The sequence below is a fragment of the Meleagris gallopavo genome, chromosome 9, assembly GCF_905368555.1.
Source record: "Meleagris gallopavo chromosome 9, MGAL_WU_HG_1.1, whole genome shotgun sequence".
NCBI classification, from domain to species: Eukaryota; Metazoa; Chordata; class Aves; order Galliformes; family Phasianidae; genus Meleagris; species Meleagris gallopavo.
Window position 1 is genome coordinate 1707901 of NC_139412.1, and position 15540 is coordinate 1723440.

At 56.7% G+C, this 15540-nt stretch overlaps 1 protein-coding gene across 2 annotated transcripts in view; it reads right to left on the reverse strand.

Annotated features, from left to right (window-relative positions):
• Nucleotides 1-4253, reverse strand: part of MID2 (midline 2) — a 51853-nt gene extending 47600 nt beyond the window's left edge. The window contains exon 1 of one of the 2 annotated variants that reach the window (XM_085230578.1): nucleotides 4119-4253. The gene's annotated coding sequence lies outside the window, so the exon portion shown is untranslated. Of the gene's footprint in view, nucleotides 1-3158; nucleotides 3296-4118 lie in introns of those variants that run through there. The other variant, XM_085230579.1, reaches the window with a different exon arrangement.
• Between the last annotated feature and the right edge of the window lie 11287 nt (nucleotides 4254-15540).

The window sequence follows — 15540 nt, forward strand, 5'->3', positions numbered from 1 at the left end:
ATGTGTTTCCCCATGCTGTACTGGGATACCATGCAGCCTCAGACCCCCTCGGAGCTCCTCCTCCAAGTTTCTCACTGCTCGATTTGCTGTGCTTTATTATTTCCAACAGGAGCCAGCAGCTCTCCAACTAGATGAAGGGACAGGGAACAGCCCAGGCCCCGGCAAGGGGCTCCTCCTGCCCACCCCATGCACCACCATCCCCTCTGAGCCCATCAACTCACAGCTGTCCCTGTAGTGCATCCCAAAATGAGCCCCAACGCGTGCCCAGCTCTGAGCTCTGCTTCACCCCTCTTCAGTGCCAGGCACACACTCACAAAGGGCTGCTCAGACCTCCCCTATGCAGTGCCCTTGTGCCCTGCTAATTGGTGGCCGTACAACTCAGCCCCATCCGAAGCCCCAAAACCACAACGCCAGGATGTGACAGATGCCACAGAGTTGGGAAATCCAAAGGCCATTGTACAGCTCTGTCTAAGTTTAGTTATATCCGTGCTGCCTGCGTGGGGCTGCATTCCTGGCCAAGAGGGTAAGATAAACAGGGCTTCCTGCAGGAACTGCAGACAATGGGGAGCAATCAGCACTAATTCCCCGCACGGGAACAATGCAGGTAGGAGATATTTTGGGCTCAGCTCAGGAAGAGGCACCCAGGCCGGTGGAACAGCAGCAGGGCTCAGCCCGCAGCCCCATATGGCAGCTGCCCCACTGCAGGCTCAGGGGCTGCCATGGGGAGGACGCTGCCCAGCCACTGCCCGTCATTTGGGGGCTTGGTGGTAAATCCAGGACCATAGGTGCTCCTGGGATGCATGGGGGTTTTGCTGGAAGGCTCAAAGCTCCTCTACCACCACATCAAGCCTGGCTCAGGCTGCATCCCACCTCCATCACCTCCCAGCCCCCTTCCAACACACTGCCACACAGCTTCAGCCAACCGATAAAAGAGGTGAAAATTAAGCACGTGAATAAAGGACAACACAGCACGTGCCACCAAAAAGTGAGCGTGTCACACACGGAGGTACAGGGCCAGAAGCACCCAGCATGAGCTCCTATGGTCACAACCAACAGGGCTCCCTTCTTCTAAAGCACAACCGAGTCACAGAGCAGGACAGCTCTTTTACCCTCACTGCAGCTGGCAAGCAGTAATCCCACCCAGTCAGCCCTGGGCTTCCAGGAGCTGCAACATGCTCTGCATTTGGCACTCCCCGTGCAAACACCTGGGGACTCATTGCCTCTGTGCAGCCTCTGTGGGAGGCTTTCTCCAGGAGAAATGGGAAAGGATGGAACAAGAGCACAAACGAGCCTCTCCTTATCGAGAAACAGATTTCCCAGGAGGAAGCGGGAGCTCCGGGGCTATCAGTGACCCCGGGGCATCACCACGGAGGAAAAGAGGATGGCAGCAGCCACGGCTTCTTGGCATACAGACCTCTCCTTGCTTCCCCCAGCCCTTCCCTGCAGCCAGGGAAAAGCTCCAAGCACAAAGCAGAGCGTGTTCCTGGGAGGGGGAATGAAAACCAGGCAAGCAGGCACCCAGAGCCATGGCCAGGTCCCAGCATGCTGCAGCTGTACCGTGATGCAACGCACAGCTGGGAGCAGTCGGGGGAACGTGCTAAGCAGAGGTAAAGGCCTGGGCCCGTGCATCCACCCTAAAAAAACGTAGCCCCCATTGCTTGCTTTGCCATAGCTCCGTGATTTCAAGTGTCCGGGTGTCACCCCGAGGAGGGACACCATCACCACGACGTCTCCCACCCCAAAACCCCATTGGATGGCAGCACCCATCAGCTCCGATGGATCCCCACCCAGGGCAGCCCACGCCGGTGCCTGACCCACCTCCAAGCTCACTCCATGGAGCTGCAGGATGCTGAGCTCCCGCTGTGCACACACAGATGTACACGTGCACATTCCCTCTGCTCCCACGCAGACCCTGGGCCGGCTGACGCTTATGACGCCCCAGCTCAGCTCCAGGAAGAGCTCTGCCTGAAGTTCATTTTTTCCCCCACTTTGGTCGACCAACTCAGAACTGAGTTTGCATATTCAAACGACATTTAATTTCTAGGCCATTCCCCCCAGCGCGTGGCTGGAGAAACGAGACCCAAATGAACAGAGCCAGCAATTAATTCCCCTGTGAGACACAAATTCCAGCAATAAATAATGGTAATGGTATTCCGCAGAGTCACAGTGCCCCTTTCATTTCCCAATCCCGAGCAACGTCACGGGAAGCCGGCGAGCCGGGCTGCTCCTGGCAGACACCCCACGATGTGCTGCGCTGTGGGGCCTGCAGAAAGCATCTCCTGCACTGCTGTAACACACCAGACTCAGCCCCATTTGGTGCAGCCCCAGCTCTGCGCACCGGGTGATGGTGTGATGCTGGGCACAGCGGCTCTGAACGCCACGAGCATCGCAGGGAAAGGGACGTGGGCACAAGCAGGGGGCAGGAATGAGGTGCCCCTTTGGGCACGCTGGGTTTGCCTGCTTGGGGAGGAACCCACAGATGGACGGAGCCTGGAGGCAGCACAATGGGCCATTTCCTAAGAAAGGGCAGCGTGTCCAGCGGCACAAAGGGCACTTATTGTGCCTCCCGGCAGTGTGGGAGGGGAGCTGTCAGAACCCAACGGGGCTGCCAGAAACCCCTCCGCAGCCCCAAACCCCACTGCCCCATGCTGCAGCCCTGTCTCAGCACATCCCAGCAGCCAGAGTGACTGCGAGGACCGTGAGAGGTGGGGAGCAGGAAGGAGGTGTGGGATGGAGGGCCACCCCTCCGGGGCACAAAGCCACCATACGGGTGGAGGTGACAGCCAAGGGAGGCTCTCGCTGGCCTCCGTGCCATTCCCTCTTCTTGGGAAAAGGCAAGGTGGGGGCAGGCCGTAGCCTGCATTAGTTGAAGGGAGGAGAAATTCGGCAAGAGCTGGGCATGGAGCGCAGCAAAGCACCGGTTTGGGGGGTTGTGGCCTCTCCAGTGACGCGGCACAGCTGTCACCCGAGGTGTGACACGGCTCCGGGGTCAGGCACCAACCCGAGAGGCTCAAAAAGAGAAACCCCCAAACCCTAAAACCCCACACTTCCAACCACCCCTCTGCTGAGCGAAACCCACAGCGTGCTTGGGAACGCGGCCCCCCCAGCCCCCAGAAGGAGAGATGACCCCGATACAAAACCAACACAAAGTCACCGACCCATCTCACGCGCTCCGGGGACGATCCCATGCCGCCTGCCGGCACACGGACAGCAACGCACGGATCCGGAGCGGCAGCTGGGAGCTCCGGAGCCACACCAGCACCTGCCCCGGCCAAGGCAGCTTCCTTCAGCCTTCCTCCTCCTCCTCCTCCTCCTCCTCCTCCTCCTCCTCCTCATCCCTGCGTACTTCCCATGGGCGGCCTCGAGGAACGCAAATCCCTTCGTGCCGGCCGAATCCCCTCTCAGCGTTTTGCAGCCCAGCGAGGAGCGCTCTTTAAAACGGAGGAAGAAAAAATCCGAGCCCGGAACGCAGCACGGAGCACCTGCAGCCTCCCGGCAGCGCCTCCCGCATCTCGAAAACCCCGCAGCGCTGCGGGACCCACCGGGCCGGGGGGGAAAGGAAGGCAGCGGGTTCGGACAGCGGGTTCGGGCACCGTGCGGCGTTGGGGCGCGTTTTGTAGAACTCGGCGCTGCCCTTCGGGACCGGCAGCACCGCCCGGAGCTCAGCGCAGCGCCCGCGATGCCCGGTGCGCATTTCTCCGCGCTCCGCTGCGTTGGTTTTTTTTTTATTTATTTGTTGTTTTTTTTTGGGGGGGGGGGGAAGCCGGGAGAGCTCCGAGCTCCTTTCGCCATCAGCTTCCATGTCAACTTCAGCGGGTCGGGGGGCAGCGGGAGCGCGGATCTCACGGCCGAACCCCGCGGAACGGCTGCGGGGAAAAACCGGCACTCCCCCCTTCCTCCCCCCCCCCCAAAAAAAAAATTAAATTAGAAAAGGCATCGGAACGGTTCCGAGGGAAAAGGGCCGGCACGGAAGCACGGAGCCACCCGCCCTACAACCGGATGGCGGAGCACCATAAATCCTACAAGAACCCCTAAAAAACCCAGGGCGGGGCTGAATACCCCCCCTTCTTTTTCCCCGCAGTGCCCCCCACGCGATCTCGGTGCCCCCTTCCCCTTACCAGCGGGCTGCGGCAGCCTCCCCACCGCTGCCCGGGCATCTTGGAGGCGGCGGCGGCGCGGGGGAGACGGCGGCGGCGCGGGCGGGCGGCGGCGGAGCTGCGGGGCGGGGGGGGTTGGGGGGGTGAGAGGCGGGACCGAATTGCTGCCCGTCCCACCACCCCCCACCGCCCCGCCCGCTCCAGGTGAGGCCGAGCCGGGCCGGGCCCGACCGCCCCCGTAGGGCTGGGAAACGGAGGGTGGGTGGGGGAGAATCGCAGCTTTAGAGCGACCGCGCGCCCCATCCTCATCTCAAATCCCTCTCCAGCACCGCTCCCGAGGATGGCTTTCCTGGTTGCGGCCGAGCCACATCATTGCAATATATTGCATATATCCATGCGGAAAACAAGCGGCCCCATCGCGGCCCCCTGCTCGCCCCCCAGCCCAGTTTCCTATGGGAACGCTGCCTCGCCGGCAGCGACCTCAACCCGGGCCCTGCGCCGAGCTGCGGGTGGCAGAGGTGACCCGGGGCCAGCAGGCACCGAGTGGCACTGCGTGGAGCGAGCAGGGCAGCTCCGTGTCAACACAGCGAGTCACATTCCTTAGGGGTGAGGAGATCACCTCCGGCTGCCCCACGTCTGGGTGTTTCGGAGCACCTTCCCGTGTCGGTGCGTTTGGGTCAGGGCGTTCCTTGCTTTTCACAGCCAGCACGTTGTTGGGACCGGGGGGTCCCGGTGTGCATTAACATCCACATCCCACCAATGGGAAATGAAGATGCTTCAGTCGCACCGCACGCCTGGGGAGCTCAGAGAGGAACTAACAGAGCTGTAAGGCACGGCTCGCCCTCTGACATCTGTTCTTACGGTGGAAAAAATACAACAAAAAAAAATCCTTTTAACATCGGAATCCCTCTTCCAAACAAAGCTCTAGATATGAGCAGGGACAGATGAATTTCCCTGCGTGGATATCATCACCTTTTCTTTTTGTGCTTTGGTGGCTTCGTGCTTTCCAGGTCTCCCCAGCACCTCCCTCAGCCGCTGGTTTTCGGTCTCTCTTCCTTTGCTGCTGCTGGGAATGGGAAGCGGATGCTTTGCACCACCTCACGTTGAGCTCTGGAATTTCACAGCCTGATCCCAATTTCCCGTGCTGAGCAAACCGTGGAACAGCCAGAACAGGCTGTGCTGGCTCAGCACCCATTGCCCAACACCTCTTCGGGGTTTGGTGGCTCAGCCATGCGCTTCCATTTCACCATCAGCATCCGAAGCAGGTGTACATCCCTGTGCACAGCTCTAACAGGAGAGGCAATGGGCTGCATTGGCAGCATCGTGCCTGTGTGTAACCCCATCCTACTGCCTTCCACAGGAGGGAAATGCCCACTTCTGTTGGTATGGGATGCAGCTTTTGGAGAGCCTGCAGCAGCTGGGATCCTACAGCCCCCCTGAGGGAGCAGCACACGGTGCCACGTCTGGTGGAGGGCTGCAATGCCCTTAAGACCCCTCTCACTGCACCCACGCTCCCAGCCCTGTGCTCCTGGAACACACCACGCTGCCTTTCAGGATGCTGCAGGGCAATCTCTGTGCCTTGCAAAAGAGAAACTGGCTTGCAGCAGCCACAACAGCCCCACAAGACCTATCCTGACCTTACAGAAACATTCCCACCCTTCCCAGCTCACTCTGAACAGCCCTTTTGCATTTACTCACATCTCCCACTGGTTTCAACCTCAGGTACCAGCAGGTAAAGCACACCCAGCTGTTAATAATGGAACAAATCACACGTGCATTCAGTAAGACCTGAGTCTGACTTAGAATAAAATCAGTCACATCACTCCCAGAGTGCTGAAGACCTGCACTTCTCCCCCATCACCTACAGACCTCAAAATACTTATCTTTTCCTTTTCCTTTTCCTTTTCCTTTTCCTTTTCCTTTTCCTTTTCCTTTTCCTTTTCCTTTTCCTTTTCCTTTTCCTTTTCCTTTCCTTTTCCGTTTCCTTTTCCTTTCCCTTCCTCTCTTCCTCCCTAACACAGAGCACATGCTGCTCATTACAAGGATAATTAACTCTTCCACCCAAGGGATGCTGTGGGTCTCCACATCACCATCCTTCAGCATCCCAGCGCTGGGCAGAGGGCAATGGAAAGGCTGCAGTGGGCATCTGAGCTGCTCTGAGCTGCTGAGAAGAAACAGCCCCACATCCCCTACACAGCCATTGCTGGGGTCCGGCCCCATCCCCCCTCATCCCCCCCACCCTGAGTCACCACGGTGAGACCCATGGAGGTCCTGTGGGTTTGGGGTGTTTCTTTCTTTCTTTCTTTTTTTTTTTCTTAATTAAAATAAAATAATAATCATCAAATAACTTCTGTGGATAATTACGGGTTTCTTGCTCACTTATTAGCGCCGGGCTGTAATTATTTGTGATGCAGGTGATTTGCAGCGTGGATCATGTGGTGCTGAGTGGGTCAGAGGAGCACAGGGATACCGAGATCACAATTAGGATTTTAAGGCATGTTTTCCAGGGCTGCCCTGAACTCAGCACATGGGTTTGCTCCATGTTCTGCAGGAGCACAGCACAGTGCAGGGATGCTGATGGCAAAAAGAACAGCTCTCTCTGCAGCTCTACTGTGAGCCCAGGATGCCTGGGTGCCACCGACTGCATAGCAGACCTGCAGCTCTCCAGGAAATGTGGGGAAACCAAATCCTAATGGGGTGCTGAAGATTGCCCTCCCCACTCCCTGCCCAGTGCTCCCAGGAGCCTGGTGGCACTTGTGTCCCCATACAGCCACCCCACATGGTGGCAGTGCTGCTGGGCAGAGAGCCCAGCCTGCATGGGATGATGCATATAGGGGATTTTTGGGGCCCCTCCTCATGTTGGGGTGGGCAATGCTACCTCAATGGCTGCCCATCAGTGTGGCATTGTGCTTGCAGGACTTTCTCACACCCTCTATCTGCAGCATCAAAGCTGGTTTGAAGCCTTATCTTCTTTCCCTGCACTGGTTGGGTGAGGCAGGCATCCCATGAACCCCAACCAAAGTGCTTTGGGGGAGCTTCCATGGAGCTGGACAGCGTGGTGTGGGATGAGCTCAGTGCTGCTCCAGCCCATCCCAGGCCCAGAAACCGACCTCATCCCACAGCCCACGGGAGTTTCACTGCCTGGAAGCTGGCTGTGGGACCACATCAGTCTGCTTCTTCTGGCTCCCATCAGCGCCCAACGAGGAGCTTTAACATCCTGAGGCACCAAAATCCTCAGCATCCCAGAGCACCCCGAGGAACCCAATGCCTGCAGGAACACGGACTGGTGCCGCAAGAGCAGCTGCAGGAGGAAGGATCCTCCCTTTATGGGAAACACAATGAGGAAGAAGTGATGCTGAGAGCTCGTAATTCCCTTTGCACAGCAATATCTGGAGTTGGGGCATCCTTCCCTACAGTGCTGCTGCTGGCTGTATGCTGCTGGGAGACATAAGGGTGCTGGCTGCACCCCAACTCCTGCACCCCAAAAGGAACCCAAACCCCAAACACCTCCGTGCACCCACAGCAGCTCAGCCGCCCAGCTCCATCCCACTGCTGTCTGCAGGAACTTCATCCCCAACCTGAAAGAGCCAAACTAGGCCAACACCAACAGCACTCCAACACCCCACCCAGAAAAGTCTTTGGGCTCCTCGAGGGTGAAATCTGAGCCGGAGCCATTAGCAATCAGCAGTGCTTTCCATGCCAATTAGCGCAGCCTGTGGGACCCGGCATGCAGGCGCCTGCTGGAGCACTCCCTGCAAACTCCATTCCCAATGGGTGCCATATTGGAGCAGAGAAGTGCTCTTCTGCTCACGCTTTGCAGTGCTGGAGCATCTTGCTTTCTGCTTTGCATCCACACGGCTGCATCCACATCCCACCCCTGCGCACCATGGATGCGCACGCTGTGTGCCTGCAGCTGCCAGCACCTGCTTGGCACTGCCCCCAGTTCACAACCACATGGTTGTGCTTCATTCTTCCAGCTCTCAAACATGCTGCCCAGTGCCCAGCATCAGCCTCAAGCTGGCCAGCCGGAGGGCAACGTGAGCGTGGTGGTTATTAGCGACCGCCTGTGAGCGCTAATTGATTCGCCTGGTTAGAAAGAAAAGATCCCTTCCAACTCTAATAAGGATTCTACAATTGTTTTCTATGGTTCTATGAAAAGTCCAAACCTGCCTGCAGGGGAAGGTTGACATCAACTCATCGAGGGGGGAGAAATGATGAAAAGTTTTAAAGGGGGAAGTGGAATTATTTGGACAGGCTGAGCTCTGTGGGGCAATTGGGGATGGGGAGCTCCTGGGGCTTCTTGCTCTACAAAAGGTTTTCCTCTCCGTCACTGCAGAGCACTGTTGTGGGTCGGGAGAGGACAGGGTGAAAAATGGAGCCCAGCAAGCCTCGACCTTTTCACTCCAGATTAAGGCAGCGGAGCCCTCGGGGAGCTCAGCCCAGCTCAGCCCTGCGTGGGCAGGTGTGCACTCAGCAAGCCCTCAGCTGCACCTCTGCATGGCTTCACCAAAGCAGTGCTCCTCCAGAAGTCCCCATGTTAACCATCCCAATGGTTTCCAGCTGTCACAGCTCCGAGGGATGCAGGACCCCCACAGGATGCTCCTTCCTGGGCCCTGATCCTGCGTCGGATCAAGCATAGCCCCACATCTTCACACTGAGTTGAGGAACGCCTTGGGGACAGCTGGGTGATGATCCCTAAGGGCGCACAAGCTTTGGGGCTGCTCATTTCCTCCTCGTCCTGCCCTGCCCTGGTTGCATGCACCGAGTGTCCCACCTCTCAAGTAGGTCCCCACTGGACTGGTGGCCATCCAGTTTGCTGCTGGAGATGCTGGTGACCGTGGGCATGGTGGGGCGGGTTGGTGGTTGGACTAGATGACCTCAGTGCTCTTTCCAACCCTACTGATCCTGTGATTCTATGATTTGATAGAAACGCGCCCTCTGCCTGCTCCTCTCCCCAGGCAAGGCGCTCTCACCTCCTTGTGATGGTCTTCCAGGAGAAAAGCAGGCAGACCTCTGCTCCCTGGACAGGACGTGGAGCTCCATGAAGCCCCACTGCCCTGGGATCAGGCGTGGAAGAAACCCAGGACATCCCTGCTGCAGCAGGCTGCGAGCTGTGGGTGGGAACACAAATTCCTCTCACATCCCACACTGCTCTTGGCCTGGCTTCCCCGATATTCCCTGGCTCATGTTTTGCATGCTGCGTGCTCACTGCTGGCTGCCCACGTTTCCCACTATAGGGTGGGGACATGAGGCTGTGCCCAGGAACCTGGAGCCCCACAGCTGCCAGACAGGCTCTGTCCCAGCATGTCCCACACATGGCACGGGGATCAGAGACCTCCCTGCTGCCAGGGCCATGCTGGCAGCTCTGGGGCTCAGGGAAAGCACCCAGCAGACTTGTCTAGGCTTCGGCTAATGCAGAGCACTGGAGGAGAAACCCACAGCTGCCATCATTCCCAGTGGCAGAGGGACTCAACACAACCTTGGCAGCGTGGTGTGGCACAAGCCCATGGCAGTGGGAGATGAGGCGTTCAACTGGGACCCATCGCATCAGGACTTGGATGGAGGTGGCTGCTGGTGGAACAGGGAAGGTGGCTTTGGTGGCTCCGGAACTTGGATTTGGTTGTGATGAAGCCGTTGTGTCCATGTGCATCTGTTTGTGAATTGGGTTTCTGATGAATGCAAAATCCCCCCTGCTGCGGTGCTTTGCCAAGGACCATGTTATTTCATGTATCTGGGTCAGGCTCATTCCTCCTCTTGCAGCACATCACAAAGAACGCTGCCCTTCCTTGCATCCAGGAAGAGTCCCCCATCACATCTCCCTCCAGGACAATTGCCAACACTATGGCACGGAGCACTTCCTTCCCATCCTGGAGCTCCTCTTCACTCTCCCATTAGGGATTTCATATCATGAGCTCAATCCTCCAAGTCAAAGCAACAGCACATCGTGGCACTGAGGGATGAGGTCAGTGGGCACAGCGAGGTGGGTTGGGGTTGGACGCGGTGATCTGAGAGGTCTTCTCCAACCTTAATGACTCTACGATTCTAAGGCCAAAGAGAAACCAAACATACCCACCAACACCCTGCCACGATGGGCTCTCTCTGCCCCAAAAGACCCCACTGCTGGGAACCAACAGATCTCAGTGCCTCCCCAGCCCCTTTGGCAGCCCTGAGCTGGCGGGGTGGTGGTGAGGTGGAAAGCAGCAGCTGCAGCCCCCCAAGCACAGAGATGCTGGGAAGTGCCATGCAATAACCCTCTTCATCAACATGCTGCTCCTCTCGCCGCTCGTTACAGGGAAGCTAAAAATAGAGCGGTGAGCCAGCATTCGTTCTGCACACAGAGATTAAAAGAAAACTTTGGGTTTTGCTTGCGTGGAGGAGCGAGCCCAAATGTTCTCATGTCTGTGATACAGCCATAAATAGCAGCCGGCCTCCAGAAGGGACCATGGGGAGATGCGTGGGGCAGGTGGTGCGGGTGGCTCGTGCTGGCCATGTGGCAATGAATGCCCATCAGCTGCAGTTGCTGTTGGGAATGCTGCTGATGCCCTTTAGCTGCAGCATCTCGGGGGTGAAATCTCTGCAGAGCAAAAAGGGAAAAGATGGTGGGAGCTCACACCCTGCCCCTGAGCATCCCTGAATGGAGGGGTGCAAAGGATCTTGGTACCAACAGAAGCCGTGCTACCAACGTGGCTTTGGGTTTGGGTGAGCACATTGTGTATTCTTTTCTATTTTCTTAAAAAAAAAAAAAAAAAAAACAAAAAAATAAAAAATAAAAAATAAAAAATAATAATAAAAAAAAACACCCTGATTTAATGCTACCTCCAGAGCTAGCAGATTTTTGGGGCTGATCAGCAGAGCTGGGATTACAACCAACAGCTCCCAGGTGGACGTGCCCTGCTCTCCCGTCCCGCCTGCTGATTTCCTTCACAAGGTGTGAAATTACTTGCAAAGGCAAAAATATTTTCTTTTCCCACTTCAGGAAGCCATGACAGCTTGCGACCCAGGGCTCCCACCATCTGCCACACACGTTGCCCACTTGGTGACACTTTCTTGCGTTCGGCGGCTTCGAGAAAACCCCGATGGGAAGCTCTGCAGCCAGCAGGATATGCTGCTGATTTCTCCTTTCTCCTTCCACAGATGGATGTGCCGGTGCCACGGCTGCCTCCTGCTCCATAGGCCAATTTCCTACGGTACACCCTTGAGCATGGCTCCATTCTCTGTCTCCTTAGGGAGCGATGGGCAGGACAAATGGCAACAAGTCCCTTCCAAGAGCCTTCAGACAGTGGTAAGGGTGGTGGTAGGACGCTCTCGTTGCTAGCCAGCCCCCAGCACTGAGCCGTGTGCTCTTTAATGAGGAGAACTCACGAAAGCATGAGTGGCTTTGGCAGTTAATTGCTGGGGAGAGCGCAGGCAGTGAGGCTCTTTCATCCTTGGACAGAGGAGTGGCACTTTGAAACCTCTTCTGTTTGATGAAGGGTGCCCACAGAAGGGCTCTGCTCGGGACACAGAGCTGCTGGGGCATACAGGAATGGCACAGTGGGACACAGGGGTTGGGAAGCTGCAGGAAGACCTGGGAGCTCCAGGTGGGGAGAAGGGCAGAGTGTCAGCAGAGCTGCGCTCCCTGCTGCTCCTTCTTCTGCTCAGCGCATCCCGTGCTCCTCACTGAGCTCTGCCAAAGCATTTCACTCCACAGCACTATTCCTAGCCCAGACCTCAGGACAAAACCCATCTGCTCCCAGCAGTCCTCGACGTTCCCATCCAGCACACTCAGCTGCTATGTAGGAGATGTCCCTAAAGTAGGCTGGAATGGGACGGCTGCTGTCAGCAGGACGCGGTGCGATGTGCAGCATCGATGTGACAGCGCCGGTCAGCACGGCTGCCAGCAGAGCACACAGATTTGTGAGCTGAAAAGCCTCGGGGAGGCTGAAAACAAAAAGAAAGCAAAGAGCTCGCATAGGAAATCATCTTCCAAGTTTTGCATCTTCTCCCTCCAGCCCCGATCCTCCCCTGGCAGCTCTGCACTGCGCTGTGAACGCATTGCGTGACAACGCTCGGCCTGGAGACGGAGCAGGCTGGACTCAAAGCATCACCCAGGAAAAAAAGAAAATGAAGAAAAGAAAAAAAGGCAAAAAAAAAAGCGCCTGAAATAACCAGGTTAGACGATGAGGACGGCAGTGTCTTCAGGCAGCGCGGGCAAAGCGTTGTGCTTTGGAGGAGCAGCACAGCCGGCTCTCCTTGCGCAGCCGCTCCGCGCACCGGAGCCGCGTTCCTCCGCACAAAGGACCGGGAGACTTCTCCAAGGTCCCGGACTCCTCTCGGCTTTCTGTAGGGTTTGTCCTTCGCCGCATCTCCTGCCATATTCCTGCAGCACTCCTGCCCATCTCCAGCCCCACGGAAGGGCCGCTCCCTGGTGGGTGGGACGCGCGGCTCCCGGCGCCTTTAGACGCAGCATCGCCACCCCCAGGGGGACCGATGGTGTCGGTTCACAGGGCCCCTCCAACAGCTCGGCCCCGTTTGCTTTGCTGTGGCACTTGGTTCGTTTTCCACACCGTTCAGAATCCCTTTGTGGCAAAGGGGAGAAGAAGAGAAAGAGGAATTTCTGTCTTCTCATTCCCCCCTCCCCAAATTGTAACCGATTCTGGGCAGGTGGCCAAAGAGTAATAAAAATCTGTTCTGTTTGAAAACAGCTGAGAAACGTATAAATGACGGCAGCTCGGTGCTGCAGGAGCTGCAAATCAAGCAGGCTGTACGTTCCAGGGTTCGTTAACATCTGATGGGGATAACGGGAGGTTTATAGCACTTAATTGAATTAAATACACTACATCCCGATTTGGGGTTATAAAACTTGCAATCACAGGGCGCAATTAAACACCTTCCTGGTGCTGCCAGTGCGTTTTTCTCTACAAAATAAAGCATGAAAGGTAGGCTTGCTCTGTGTCACAGTGTGTCAACCCCTGCAATGAATCCCCACAGTGCTGTGAGATGAGGGCTCTGCAGTTTGCTGCTTTTGTGGGGTGCAGAGCGAGGTCTGCATTCAGGGAACACCCCGGGCAGCCCACAGCTGCAACGCCTCTCTGCTGCTGATTGCAAAAGGATGGAGTTTTAAACTGCAGCAGGGGAAAAAGTCCTTGTTAGCAGGTTGGAAATGTGTTGAGCCCTCCTGAGAGCTCAGTGTGTTTGTAAGGAGCAGGAGGGGAAGTAGTGCCAACCTCAGCCATGTGTGCCCAGAAAGCTCCCATCACCATGCGTACATGCGGCACATCAGCACCCGTGGGAGAGCTTGGCTAACCCCCCTCGTTTAGCTTTGCAAAATCCCACGGGCAAAAGGAGCACAGGGATGTGGTAGGAGACTCTTTCCCAGTTTGCCCAGTTTGCAATGGGAAGCACCCAGCTGGCTCACAGCTCCAACAAACCCACAGCTGTGCAGAGCGTGTGATGGCTGTGGGGTGTTTTGGGTGCTGCCCCCTCTCCTCTACATGAAAACATGACCATCCCACGACAATGCCATGGCAATCCCAGCCGCTGGGACCTGCCGTAAGGAAGCAGAGGGGATGCTGCAGGGTACGCCTGCTGAAATCTGCCCCTGGGACACTTCTACTCCCTGCTGCCCAGGAAACAGCACAGTGCTTGCTATCTCTCTGCACACAGCCCACCTTGCCCTGCTGCAGCACTCAGCCCTGATCTGAACAAAAGCTCTGGAAGACATTTGCAGGATGGCACGGTGCTGCTGGGGGCCAAGGGTGCCCTTTTCATTTCCCATCCATGCTGCAAACATACTGATTCTGCAAACGGTGTGTTTGGATGGTGCTGTGTGCCATGGGGCCACGGCACACAGCTCTCCAGCTCTTGGACAACCTCCATCAGCCATAGAATCATTCCAGCTGGAAAAGCCCTCTCAGATCCCCAGCCCAGCACACCCCACCATGTCCATCACCACATCCCTCTATGCCACATCCCCACAGTTCTGAACACCTCCAGGTGACCTCCCCAAGTTCCATCCCACCTGCTGAGCTGCAACCTCAGAACGAATGCATCTGCTCCCAGGGGTGGGCAGCAGTAACTCCCACCTCATGCTACTCATTTATGCTCTCTATTGAGCTGTCCTGGTTACCAGTGGGCAGGTGTTGCTGATCATACAGATGAGGTCATCTCTCAGACCCCAGCCGTAGCACCTAACTGGGAACACAGGGGCTCCAGGTGTGCTTTGCCTTGCTGATTGGGCTGCCCTCCTGCCCCACGGGTGGCTCTAGGATGGAGCCCACGTGTCAGCAAGCCCTGCTCACTCCAGTCTTGCAAGGGAGTTGCACTCCACGAGGTGCTGGAGCAAGAGCAGCATCTCACAGCACCTCTCTGCCTCAAGCTGCAACGGGATATGGAGATGTGCTGTGCACCGAGGCACCAAATATCTCCTCTGTCCACAGAACATGTGAGCAGGGCGAAGCAAGGCAGGTCTGCCTGCCTGCAGGGGAAGGCCCCCAGCCGTGGCGATGGTGGGGAGCAGTTGGCTGGGATGAGAGGAGCAGCAAATGTCAGGTGGGGAATGACAGCATCAGGCTTCAGCTCCTGCACCCGGATCTGAGGGTGCCCTGTCAGCGCCGACAGGCGGAGAGAGATGCAGAGATAACGTCCTCAGACACAAATGATGATGCCTGGAGAAACTTGTCCAAAACCCCCCAGGAAAGCTGTCGCTCTGGGCTCGTTTGGAGGTCCTTCAATAGGGACTGCAGTGCAATTACTGTTCTCACAGCAGAGCGCAAGGCAAACGAACCCGGTGTGCAGATATTCAGCGCTGGGAAACTGCGTACAAATGAGATGAGCTGTCAAAAATAATGAAAGGAGTGGCATCCGAGAGAGCGAGGGCACCCAGCCTGAGCAGAGCTGGGATCAGTGGGACGAGCTGAGGCCCATTGGCTCCTTCAGCCCTGCTCCCATAGGGTCCCCCATACGGGGGCTGCCGGCTCCAGCTCTGCCTTCACACCCCCGCTCCACTCCCGGCTCCTTCCCTCTGCATTTGCATACCGTGCATATTCATGAGGGATGTAGCTAATTAAAGATTCATGCACGCAGCCCTCGCACTTGCAATTAATCGGAACACTGCAATATTCCTCACATTCCCCCTCTCCAGCAAAGCCAGGAGAGCTGCTATAGGATGCGCAGGGTGTGGGTGCCCCTGTGGGTACTGCGTACCCAGGGAGGGCTGATCCTACAACAGCTGTGGGGTGCAAGCCAAAGCAAGCTTGGTTACAGCATGATAACGCTGCTCTTGGGGACGTTTGGGCACTTCCAGCCTTGCTGCAGCTTATAAATACATATTTATTATTAATTTTATTCTGTCTCTGGTGCCAGGGTGCGCAGGATTAATCACCGCCGCTCCGCGATAAAGGGTCCTGGAGCCAATCTTCAGCTTTGCCCGAGATTTATTCCCCTTTGAAAACAAATATCCTGA